We start from the raw sequence: 13,918 nt of genomic DNA, 5'->3' as shown, positions 1-13,918 counted from the left end.
AATCTTGTTTATCCTAGTTTTACTTCTAAAATGTTGATGGGCTTCCTTGAGTATTCTTGTTATTTCCTCTACTGCTATTATTGGACATATGTCAAGTATTACATATTCATTCAGTCTTTCATCTTCAACTTTAGCAGTTTGTCTTTTCATTTCCAAAATGTCATATAAACCTTTCAGAATTTATGACATTATTTCTATAAGAGCCCTACTATAGATGTTCAAGTATTTAATTATAGCTTCCTTTAGAGTTCTTTTGCCATCATCATCAAACTTGACATAATAATCAAAAAGAGGCTTTAGATTACCTTGTACTGTTAATGCTTCTTCCACCTCTTTAACTGTCATCCTGGATTGGGTGGAATCTACTTTTGGCTTCTTACTTGGGTTTTCTCCACCAAAGGGCTTGTCCTTAGAGGCTTTTGAGGATTTGGTGCCCTTGGTCTTCATTTTCTTCACCTCTTCATCAAACTTAGTCTCCTCACCATCCTTCACAGTCACAAACCTTACTTTCTTCCTCTTTTCTTCACCACTCGATGAATTGGTTGGAGATTTTACTGGCTTAGTAAATTCAAAGGAGGGTGTAGAGCTCTTGTATTGATTTGGCTTTGGATAAGAGACTTTCAGTTTGACCTTCTCCTTGGCTGGCTCTTCAGCAGATAGTATGTTCCTTTTCCTTGCTTCCCAGACAACCTCCTTGGTAATCCCAATGCTTTTTGCATATTCTTCCACTTCCTTTCTCACTTTTCTCTGAATTTATAATTTCTTGAATTGCTTGTGCAACTTCAATCTCTTCTCAACATAAGTACCAAGTATTTCCTTAGAAGGATCTACCGCCTTGCTTAACAAGTGTTGAGCATATAGCTCCAATATTTTCTCATCTACCTCATACCCCATGGGCATGATCTAAATAGTCTTGGGCTCAGCTACTTCCATCAGACATTGGTTAGTATCCACCATGAAGAAAATGGTGTCTTGATTCTTCTAAGATATAGACTTAGGGATCCTCTCCCTATCATGCATTTCACTTTGAAAATTATTGAAATAACCTTATAAAACAACTTTCTGGGCCTTAGTGTCACCAACATTATATAGTAATTCTTTGATTTGCACTCCCACAAGTCTGTCATAAGCCCATTGGACTTGACCAACACCCAAAACTTCATTTATGAAGTAGAAAAACAAACACAGGATCAGAGTTCTATACTTTAATGGATGTTTCTTGTCTTGCTTGATTTTGGCCAAGTTCTTCATTAGCTCACTCTGGAGAAACTCACATAGGTCATCCTTCTTATTCTCCTGGACCATCTCATAAGCTGCATATATTGCAATTCTAGATACAAAGTTCTCTCTTCTAGAATAGTATCTCTTATACCCAATCACAATTGAAGAAAATATAACATCATACTCAATGTCATTGATTTTAATGCCTCTTTTGTCAAACCTCAAACTGGTTGCGTCAGTGACAATCTGGTTCTTTACTGACTTCAATAAGGGCAACTCACTGGAAGAACACAACCCTATTACAACCCTAATTGAATTCTTAGTGATCTTGAATGGATTTCTTAACCACATAAACTCATCATGCATTATGCTAAGAACATACCAGACCCACTCGATTTCATCGAACATCAAAAATTTGGTGAACTGTACAAAACCCTTATCCTCTAATACTTGGAATTTTGGTTTTAGCCTAAAATTCCCATCAATCAACTATTTATTGTAGAGATTCAAGATATGAGAGCTTCCCAACTCCTCAATGTTGTAGTGTGTGTAAACCCTAATATCCTCGATGTGTAAAACACCATGTGCAACTGATGAAAATGCACTCTTCAGATCATCTTCCATGGAAATAAATGGGTGTTTCTTAAAATTTGGTCAAGCTCTCATAGTGATATCTATGACTAGTGGGTTTGTAGTTCCAAAGGCAGCCATTTTAAAAATTTCAAACTTCAAACTTGAAAGGTTTCATGAAAAAATACCTTGACCACTAGATTAGGTTTTCACTTGATAAATCTCATTCACACTTCAGTCTCTTGAATAATCTTCACGCAGAGCACTTTCTTCTTCTTATCTAGAATGCAAAGTAAAAAATGAAAGGAAAAATAGATATTTATTGTTCACTTATCTATCTTTTAGTGTACATTAAATGTGTTTAGCCCTAAACCTTCATGATGCTCAGCTTTTACAGACAACTCACAAAGAATCATTTGTGGACCTTCATAATTGCTCAGATTCTTTTAGAGATCATCTCTCATCATCTGTAATACCTTATCACAGCATCTGCCATCTTGCCACATTCATATTCTATCTGCTATAGAGGGTGCATAATATTTTCATGAAAACTCCCCCTAGGTCGGAGTCCTTAAATCAATTCTCGGAGGAATTTCTAGCACTGGATTTGGGTGCGCATCTATTCCCTACATCTAAATCACTCTTCTTAACCCATGTCTTCTTCATTTGATCTCTGATCTCCTCAAATTTTGCTTTCCCTTTTTCATCTGCCTCCACATTCTTATTCTTGTCTACCAGATCATTTTTATTCACATTTTTTCTTTTGCAGAGTCTTGCAATGTGACCGGATTTGTTGCAATTGTAGCATACAACATTTCTTGTCTAGGCCTGAAATTTCCTCGATTTCTTCTTGATCTGCACTTGTTAGCAACATGTCCAAACCTACCACATGCATAATATCTGATATTCCTTCTATTTGGAAATTTATTCATCATACTTATACATTCATTTGACTTATGTCCATACTTGTTGCATTTAAAACATTGACCGAAGAAAGATGGACCATTTTGATTCATTCTATTTCTGCATTGACTAGCCATGTGGCCAAATTTATTGCAAACAAAATAGTTACCATTGAACTTATGAGCATTAGGTTGCCTTACCAAATACCTTTTAGCTTTGTTCTTCTGATATTGAGACTTAGGATTTCTTTGACTAGATCTGAAGCTTTCACCTTTCTCAAATCCAAGTCCTCGCTTGTCATCTTCACTCTTCTAACTTTCAAGCATCTCATTAAGTTTGGTTGAATTGATCCTGAACTTCTCCTTTTACTCATTTGAAGCTTCAAGATCATATCTAAGAATAAGGATATGTTTTCCAAGCTCTTCCTCATGTTGTCTGGATTCTTGCAGGTCAAGCTTTAGTTGGCCATTCTCACAATCAAGTCGGCAACATTCATCAGATTTATCTTTCAATAACTGAACAAGATTCTCCTCATTCTTCTAGATTGCATTATCTCTAGCAAGGGTCTCACATTCATCTATCTTCTCTTTCAAGGCTTGGTCATCAATGCTTTGGCTTTCTTTCTCCTTTAGCTTATCAACAAGTTCCATTCTCTTCTCTACTGACTTCTTCAATTGATCTTTCAATGATTGGATGAAGTTCTCAGCATCCTTAAGATTCACTTTCATTTATCAAACCTCAACTTGGGATTGATCAAGATCCTCAAGTGCCACAATAAGCTGATGTTGAAGACTACCAAAATCCATTGATTCGCCTTCTCATATCCTCCTCAAGCTATTAGGCTTCTTCCAAGGAACTAGGCTCTGATACCAATTCTTGGAATCAAGGAACACTAAGAGGGGGGTGAATCAGTGTTCTACAATTTTTAACTTTATTAATTTGTTCTTTCAACCACTTAATGCAAATGAACAAAAGAAAAATGCAGAAACACGAAGCAATCAACAACAACACCATAACACCATATTTTATATGTGGAAAACTTGGTTAAGGGAAAAACCACGGTGGGGATGAGACCCACAATATAAATATACTCTGCAGAAGTATAAAAAAATTACATTGGAATGCACATGCATTCAAGAACACTACCTAGAGCTCACTGCTCAAAATATCAAGGGCTGCAACCCTAGGAAGACTCACTGTCTTACAATATTTTTTACAAAAGATAATTGGAATATTTGAACTAAAAAATAGCATCTACAAATGCCAAAGTATAGTTCCAGATATGCACAAAACACTTAATCTCTTGTTGCTCTGCCACACTACTTTGTTCCACTATTTTGCTTTATTCTAGAGCACAAATCCTTCACTTGCACATGTAGAATTGTGCAAAATTGATCACAAGAACTATTCACACACCCACTGATATCCAAAATGATAATATCCATCGATCTTATATATTCACAACATGAAATTAGGTCTTCTACATGTAAGCTTCAAGAACATATAGCATATAATGAAACATGCATACATAGTTGGCTCAATCCGAACTCGAATGCATATGTGGACCCAAACAAATTGTCCATGCACTTTCTAGATGTCGAATAAACATCCTCAATCACAAAAACAATCACCAAAATTACTCCACCAATTCCACACAACAATCAACTATTCAAAAAAGCCATGCCACACTGTTCAACCAAAAAACTTGTATACTGAATCTTCTAACTCACATGACAATCATCGTTGGAGGCTAAGATTGTGGAATAATGTACTCCAAACATCTAACTTTCTTCCTCTATCTCTGCAATTGGTGCAGGAGCACCTAACCCAAATGTACACCAGGAGGTTAAAGATCATGCCATGAATCATTTCACTCATATTTGAGTTTATATGCTCATTTTAATGTATTTTGAGTCATTTTGTGAAGCATTGTAAGACATTTGCTCAAGATGTGTATTTGAGTCCTAATTGGGTCTAGGAGGTCAAATTTGTATAAACAATTCATGAAAGGGTAAAGAGGATTTTAAAGGTTGTTTTGAGTCCATCTAAATGTATTTGAAGTGCACAGGCAAAGATTAGGGGTCATATTCATCAAAATGTCAAAATTGTCAATTGTGTCAAAAATGTTGCCAAGCACATATTGCATTATAAAGTTGCAAACCAAGGATGTAATTGGTCTTGGGTAGTTGTAACTTCCATATGGATGTGTGGAGGTTATAAAAACCATCATTTTGTCGAATCCAAGGGGTGTGTGTAAGATTGGACGAAGGAAATGAATAACATTTGAATTTTTTCCACACTCCACATTGTTTTCTGGGTATAACAGTCTAATCATTCACGTTTTTCTTTATGAAAATTAATTTCTCTTCATGGGAAATTTATTGTATATGATAATTTCATGATTTAAATTTTTTTTCCCTTTGGTTTCATTTAATTTCAATCATTTTGAAGCAAGTTATGCAAGATTTGGTGAAAACTGTTAAAAAAACCCTCCAAATTGGGGTTTGTGGAGAGTTTCACTAAAATATTTTGATTGCACCATTGGAAATTTTTGTAACTTTGGTGTTTTATAGAGGGTTGAATTATATTTCAAATTAATTTATTTTCAATGTGATTGGTTAAGTATTTTATGAGATATTTGATGCCCTAGGTAGACTGGGAATGAAGATTTCTTGTTTTTTTTTGTAACAGTCAAAATGGTCTTGGTGTAGAGACCATAACTCTTAACTCCACCATTGGATTGTTTTAAATTTTTGATATGGTTTTATAAACTTAGTTTTCTATAGCCTCACCAAAGAGATCTTCAAAATGTGCTCTATTTTAAAAGTTATTAATAATTGAGTACGGGTCTATCAGACTGTCATTAACCTGGACAACATAATGCATTGTTTGGGTCTTGAATAATGTTTAAAGGGCTATAAATGATATGAAAGATTCAATATTGGATTGGTTGGTTGATATTAATATTTTTAGATGCCTCAAACATATCAAGGTTGCAGATTGATGATTATTTTTGGGTCATTAAGTACCCTAGGATTGGGACTCCATGGTTGATTTGGGGTTCTTGGTTGGTTTTTCATGATCCTCTGCATCAGTAACACAAAATATTCAACCAAAATGAAATGCTAACCAAAAAATTGCAGATGGAATATCTAATTTGGGTTTCCATCAATGACAACATCTGATGCCATGTGTAGTATCTCTTGCCAACAAAACCAACATGTCCAATTTCAGTCCATCCACTAAAGCAACCAATAATATCCTAGCTCAAACCGTCTCATCCTTACAACAACAAATAACTTCTATGAACCAACCCAAGTTTAATATGCCCACATTTGATGTAGTGAGCCCATTATCTAATAATATTTTCTATGTTGTGCCTACTAAACATATTGAAGTCCCTCCATTGGAGCTTTATAATGGAAAAGGTGATCTCTTCACTCATTTGAAAACATTTCAAACTTTGTGTAGTGATTTTTCTCATGATCAAAGATTTTTGGTTAAATTGTTTACTAGAACATTTAGAGATAAAACATCGCAATGGTATTTGTAACTAGGAATTCAGGCATAAGTATTAAAGAAATGAATTAGGCAACCATGAAACTTAAATTGCAATTAAATCAAATCCTAACAGCTTCAATAAAGGAATGAAAACAAAATATCAAAAGAGAATACAAACCAAAATGCAAATATTTCCTTCATTGACCTCTGTTGTTCTTCTTTCTCCTTCAGATTTGATGTTTGTGGATCTCACCTACAAAGCAATTGTATTGAAAGCAATATGATGAGATGATAGAAAAATGATGTAAGCATCATAATGATACTCAAAACGTGGTTGTTGAAAACAAGCAATGAGAGCTCAATTTATAAAAAAATTGGGATTGATTAGATGGCTAAGATTGAAAATATTTTTGGTTAGAAGGACGGACTTGATTGAGTACATAGTAGAGCTACCATTCAAGGAAGGATGAAGATAGAAGAAAGCAAATGGGAAGATATTATGAGAATAAATAATAAAATCTTTCATTATCTTCTCATAAATACCAAATTTGCAAGTTGAAAATATCAGGAAGATTTTAATAATTAAAAATTATTAAATATCTTCAATAGAAAAGATAAACAGAAGAATTAAAAATAAATAAAATGTCCTCTGATGATAAAATTAATAAATAAGATTTATCAATTATTTCCTCACAAAAAGAAAATTTTTGAATATGCATACCTCATTTTTTAATTTAAAATTAAGATTAATGAGACATTTCCAAAAAGATTGATTTTTGAAAATCAAGGAAAGATATTAGTTTCCAAGTTTGAAAATTAGGAGTATTTTATGAGAGGATTTAATAATTAAAAATTATTAAATATCTCCATATAAGAAGATGAAACAAAAGAATAAAAAATTAAGAAAACGGGAAATATCCTCCCATGAGAAGATAAATAGAGATATTTGTTAGTAAAAGGTGGTTTAATTAATTAAACCTAAGAGGCAAAATTAGTCAAACTAACATCTAGAAACCTCAATTTGGTCAAATTAAGTCGAATTAGGTCAAAATGGGTCAAACTGGACAAAAATGGGAAGAATTGAGAGGATTAGGTCAGTAAAGACTATGTGCATAATATGTTAAAAATAGGAGACAGGTGTTGACCATTTTTTAGTGTCTAAAGTATTGTTTTTTCCTCCTTATTCTATTACATCATTTAAACTATTAGCTAATGCTTTTATTCAACAATTTCAAAATAATATTGATCCTAAGATTACTTTGACTGGTTTGATTCATTGTAAGCAAGTTGTTAAAGAAAAAGTGATTGATTTTATTGGTAGATATAAACATTTGTATTCTAAAATTGCTTGTCCTATGCCTGATCAAGATATTCAAATAATTTTCATTTCTAATTAACAAAAATACATTATGGATAAGCTTCTCTTTCTCGAGTTTACTTCCTTTATGCAGTTGTGCATAGTGCTTCATAACTATCAGCTTCAAGTGAGTCAATTTGAATTATTCTCTTCAATGGCTCTAGTTGATAAGAATGAAAGTGCTCAACAATCTTTTGTGAAGTTTAAACTGAACAAGAGATTCATCAAGTTCAATGACAACAAAAATACCCAAGTAGAAGTTGCCACAATAGGTGTGCCTCCTTTATCCAAGTATTTTAGAAAATAATTTACTCCTCTTTTTGAATCTTTGTATAGTATCATGACACAATTGTTAAACAAAAATGTGTTGAAACGTCCTCCCATCAATCCAATTGACACTTCCAAACATTTGCCACCCTATCATGATCCCAAAGCCTTTTGCCAATATCATCATCAACCTGATCATGACACTAACAAGTGTTATTCCTTAAGGAGTGGAATTCAAGACTTTATTGATAATAATATCATATCTGTAGTTGGTGTCAATGACAAAGGAAACAAATCTATAGCTCCTCCAAATCAAAATCTTCAAATATTTACTAATCCTTTGCCTTCCCATTTTACTAATGTCATTGAATTTGAGAATCTCGCATTTTCTCCTAATGACCTTGGCCTTGAGTCTAACAATGTGGTGAATCTTGTTGGTAAACCTATATCTCCTAAGGACTTATGCATTACTTTCGATCCTAGTGAGACTATTGAAGCACCTAATGGCCCACCATATATCATTGCAAAAATCAAAGACAAACTCTCACGAGGGGTGCTCATTCATCCAATGTGTATGGTGAAAGTGATAACTGGAGAATATCTTTATACTTTATAATTGAATCAAGTAACATATGAAAAATCTGATGTAGTGGTTAAGGTCTTTGATGGTTTCTCTTGTCCCACTATTAGTTCTATTACTCTTCCCATTGAGGTTTGTAGTAAGTGCTTAGATGTCATTTTTGCTATCATTCCTAGATTGAATAAATTTCGTGTGAAGTTGGGACATCCTTGGCTCTCTTTCATGAAAGTAATTCCTTCTACCATTCACAAATGTATCAAATTTCCTCATAATGAAAAAATCATAACAATTAATCATAGCATGTACTAACCCATGGTGAGGTGTGGAGATGTTAATCTTGATTAATTTTGGCCTAAAAAAGTTAAATGTCTTAAGCCTCGTAGTGATGCTCTTTTTCAATCTTATCAAAAGTGGAAGAATGATATGATCTTATCTTTGAGTAAGCCTAGAGATCCTAGACCTATTCTTCCTCCTCATGATGGACTAGATCTCCTTGCTACACCTTTTATTCCTCCTTCATATCCTGTAGTCTCACCTCCTACATCTTACAAGGGGAAGCATCAGACATCTCCTATTTTTCAGCCTAGTAGAGCTTGTCCTATTCCTCCTTTAAAGAAAGAGAAGAAGCCTATGTCTAGTGATTCTAAACCTTCACAACCCTTGGCTAAACCTAAAATAAATCATTGTGCGAGATAACATTGACGAAGACATTGTGATAAGGCTCATGAACTTGCTTCTTATCCCATTTCCTCCTCGAAGACTCCAAATATTCACATGATCCCATTTTTCTAGCCTTTGCCTAACCCTAGGGAGGAAGTTAAACCTAAATCTCCAAGATTAAAAATGCTTAGGAAAGATGATAGTTCATGTTCCATTCGTGTTAAAGAACCTATTTTATTAGTCTTGATGAAGATATGGATGAAAATGATGTTCATGTAAGGAAGTTAAGTAGCAGAAAAACTTCCTACACTAATCTTGAGAGGAGGATAATGCAAAAAAATCTACAAATCGTTACAATAGTTACAAAAACTTAATAGAAATAGACACAATAACATGCATACCATAACACAGTGATTTACTTTGGCAAAACCCTTTTGGGAGAAAAAGCCCACACTCCAAAAGTAGCTCAATATATTATTTAACAATCAATAACAAATTACAATATACTTACAGAGAAAGCTCTTTGTAGGAGTACCACTAATCAAAGACTCAAAGGTAATACAATCACCATAACTCTACTCACAACCTCTATCTCACACACCTCATATATTAGAGATATAATACAAGAAACCGTCAAACGGTATTACAAAACCGTGGGATAAAACCACCCAATAAGGTGTAGCTAACCTTATCTCCCTTCTAGATTCCCTATGACATGTTAAAACACACATCAACACATGTCCCTCCCTTTTATAGCTCATTTATGTGTCTGATACATTTTATATTTCTTATTTCAAGAGTACAAACTTCTGGAGGCCATAACTTGAGAATCGTGTGTCCTATTGACAAAATGTTTGAAGCATCGGAAAGCTCATGAAGTTCTCTATTTCCTTGTAAGAGGCCATGCCTCTTACACCCACTTTTCAAGGCATCTCGAGGCCTCTAAAATCCTTAAAATCAAATTTAACCTTTCATTGGACCCCTCCAAAATGAAAACTTTAATATCTTCAAAACTAGTTTTGATATTGCGATGTAACTTTGTTTGAATGCATATCTATCCAACCAAAAGCTTCAAGAAGAATTTCACACCATTTTGTGCTAAAAAAAAATTACTATAAATAGTAATCTCATGTAAATGCAAGGTTGAGACACCATTTTTTCCAACATTCTCCCACTTGTCGAACACCTTGCAAGAGCAAATGCAGTAACAACACAATAAATCAATTTCTAGGGGCCATGAGTCCCATAGACACTGAACACCATCTGAACTTCTCTATGCCCACAACCTTACTTAAATATTTTTCAAAATTCATCAAATTTTCTACCTTAACCAACTTCACCCTGCCATCTTCGACCATATCTCTGACAAAATGATACTAAACATCAATATGTTTAGTCTAGGCATGAAATGTCGAGTTCTTAGGTAAGCACATTGCACTCTGACTATCACAATAAATTGTCATTGTTCCTTGTTTTATTCCAATATCTAAACACAGTCTCTTAAGACAAATGGCTTCTTTACAAGCATGAGTGGCTTCCATATACTCTACCTCAGTAGTGGACAAAGCAACCACAGCTTGTCACTTACTCATCCAACTAATTGCACCACCAAGTAAACACATATGCACTAGTGGATCTTCTGCTATCAATATCACCTACCCAATTTGAATCCACATAACCATGAATATCAAGGAAAGTCATATCTCCAACCAAATTACCATGATAACACAAAGAATACTATGAGGCACCCTTCAAATATCTGAAGACTCTTGTGATTGCATTCGAATGAACTCTACCAAGATTAGACATATATCTGGAAAGAAATGTCACTACTTGGACAATATCTAGTCTAGTACAAATCATAGCATACATCAAACTTCCATCTGCACTCTGGTAATGCACTCTTCTCATGTCTTCCATCTTCGATAGGGATGTAGGACAATTTGAAGCAGATAATTTCATTCCAAATGCAAAAGGAACACACAATGGTATACAATCCTCCATGTTAAACCTCTGTAAAATTGAATTCACATACTTACTCTGGCCTAGCCATAGCTTTCTGTTCACTCTATCTCTTCTAATTTCCATCCCAAGAATGTGCTTTGTTGCACCAAGATCTTTCATTTCAAATTTAGCAGTGAGCTGAGATTTTAGTTATGAAATCATACCTTTCCCTTTACCAATGAATAACATATCATCAACATATAATGCAATATACAGGAAATGATCACCATCAGATTTATAATAAACATAGTGATGTAATTTAGAATGCTCAAATTTCAAACTTAACACATATGTATCAAATTTTTGGTACCACATCCTAGGACTCTGTTTGAGGCCATGCAAAGATTTCTTTAATTTACAGACCAAATGAATTTTACCTTTCACCACATAGTGTTCCGGTTGTGTCATATAAATATCCTCCTCCAAATCACCATGAAGGAAAGCTTCACATCCATTTGCTCAACCTCTAAATCACAAGCAGTAGCAATAGAAAGCAAAAATCTAATGGATGTCATTTTTGCAATAGGAGAAAATATCTCACCATAATCAACACCCTCAACCTAAGAGTAGCCTTTTGCAACCAACCTTACATTATACTTCTCAATGTTTCCATCTTAACCAATATTTTTCTTGAACACCCATTCGCAACCAACAAGCTTCCATCCTTCTGGAAATGGTACAAGATCACATGTATTTTTCTTTCTCAAAGCTACCATTTCTTCTTCCATAGAAATCTTCTAGGATTTTGCATCATTCATACCTAATGCCTCTTCTACAGATCTAGGTTCATCCACATTAGTATTCAAAGAAAAAATACATCTCCAATCATTAAGTGAATACCTTTCAGGTGGTTGTCTATGTCTTGTAGACCTTCAAACAAGTTGAGTTGGAGGTTCTTCCTCCTCTTCTGAAGATTTAGAGTTGGATGAGCTCTCCTCAACTTCTTGCCTATCAAGTGGTCTCAATTCAACTCTGTTAGACATGGAAGGAAATTGAATCACGTCTTTTTGTTTAGTTTGTTCTGGCTACAGTATAACAAGAGACTTAATTTCTCTTAAAATAACACTTCTACTATGAATTACCTTTTGTACAACAAGGTCCCAAAGCTTGTATTCTTTCACACCATGACTATAACCAATGAAGACACATTTCACAACCTTCTTCTCCAGCTTTGTTTGATTCTCCTTTGGCACATATGCATATGCCTCGCAACCAAAAACTCTCAGATATTCTCAATGAAGGATTGTGACCCGACCATGCTTCCATAGACATTTTATCAACAAGAGATGATGTAGGAGACTTGTTAATCAATTAGCAAGCAGTGGCAATAGCTTCAGCCCAAAACTTTTGTTCTAGACCAGCTCCACTCAGCATACTCCTAGCCTTCTCCATCAGTGTTTTGTTTATTCTTTTTGGAACTCCATTTTGTTGTAGAGAATACAGAGTTGTCTTATGTCTATTAATACCACAGTCTTTATGGAATCTATCAAAATCATTAGAGAAAATTCACTGCCATTATCAATCCTCAAACATTTAATTTCTTTCTAGGTTGCAACACAACCATTGCTTTAAATTCTTTAAAATGGCTGAAAACTTCATATTTACTCTTTAGAAAGTATACCCATGTCTTACTAAAATCATCAATAAATGAAACATAATATGTGGATTTTCTAAGAGAAGGAACATCTATAGGACCAAACACATGAGAATGAATAAGATCCAAAATACCACAAGATTTATGAGAACTCGAGTAAAACTTAATGCGGTTTTGTTTTCCATAAATGGAATTCTCACAAAAATCAAAGTCAATATTACAATCATTCAAACCTTCAACAAGGTTTTTATTTTTCAAGGTCCTCAGACCCTTTTCTCCAATGTGGCCAAGTCTCTGGTGCCATAACATAGTCGTCTTTGCAAGTAACTTTTCTTCAAAAGAAAGAGCACCCTTAGGTACCCAAAAGCCATGTCCGTCCACTGAAAGTGAAACCCTCAAATCTTTCGGCAGAGTATCCACAGATTTACTTTTTACAATAGTTCTATTACACTCAACATGGTATGCCTCTAGCTTATACAGAGTGTTCAATCTGACACCTCTAGCAATCAGCATAGCACCCTTAATCATCTTACATCTTGTATCAAAAAAGACTACTTGCACACTCGTATCTATCAGTTTGCTCATAGATAATAAATTTTGTTTTAAACCAGGGATATGCAACACACCGCTAATCCTTTTTATTCTACCATAAGGAAACCTAATCCTAACTTTACCTCGACAAAAAATGTTTGAAGGTGAATCATCATCCAAGTACACCTTGCCTCTATTAAATTCTTCATATTCAAAAAACCAATCTTTATTGGAAGTCATATGAAAAGATGCACCTGAGTCAATTAACCATGCATCATTACCTGCATGAGTAGCCAAAGTTGCAATGAATGCATCACCATCTTCCTTCTTGGACTCAGAATCAAAATTGAACTTATTATTTTTCTTTTTCTTCCTCTTTTCTTCTTTGCAGTCCTTACAGATGTGTCCTAGTTTATCGCAATTCCAGTAGATGACTTTGGACTTTCCAGGAGATTTGGATCTCCCTTTTGATTTGGATGTATTGTGCTTCTCATTCTTCTTGCCTTTTTCCTTAGGTCTTCCACAAACAGTTAGGGCTTCCTTCAAACTAGTGGATACCCTCCTCCACATCTCTTCACCAAGTAGGACACCCACCACATCTTCAGACTTCAAAACAATAAAAGTACTTCTGATAGCCATAACAAGAGAATCCCATGAATCAGGCAAAGAACAAAGCAAGATATAGTATTTCTCCTCTTTGTCCATCTTAACAACAACAGATACCAATTGA

This window comes from Cryptomeria japonica, chromosome 6 (genome assembly GCF_030272615.1).
Source record: "Cryptomeria japonica chromosome 6, Sugi_1.0, whole genome shotgun sequence".
Taxonomy (NCBI): domain Eukaryota; kingdom Viridiplantae; phylum Streptophyta; class Pinopsida; order Cupressales; family Cupressaceae; genus Cryptomeria; species Cryptomeria japonica.
This window is presented reverse-complemented; position numbering follows the sequence as displayed.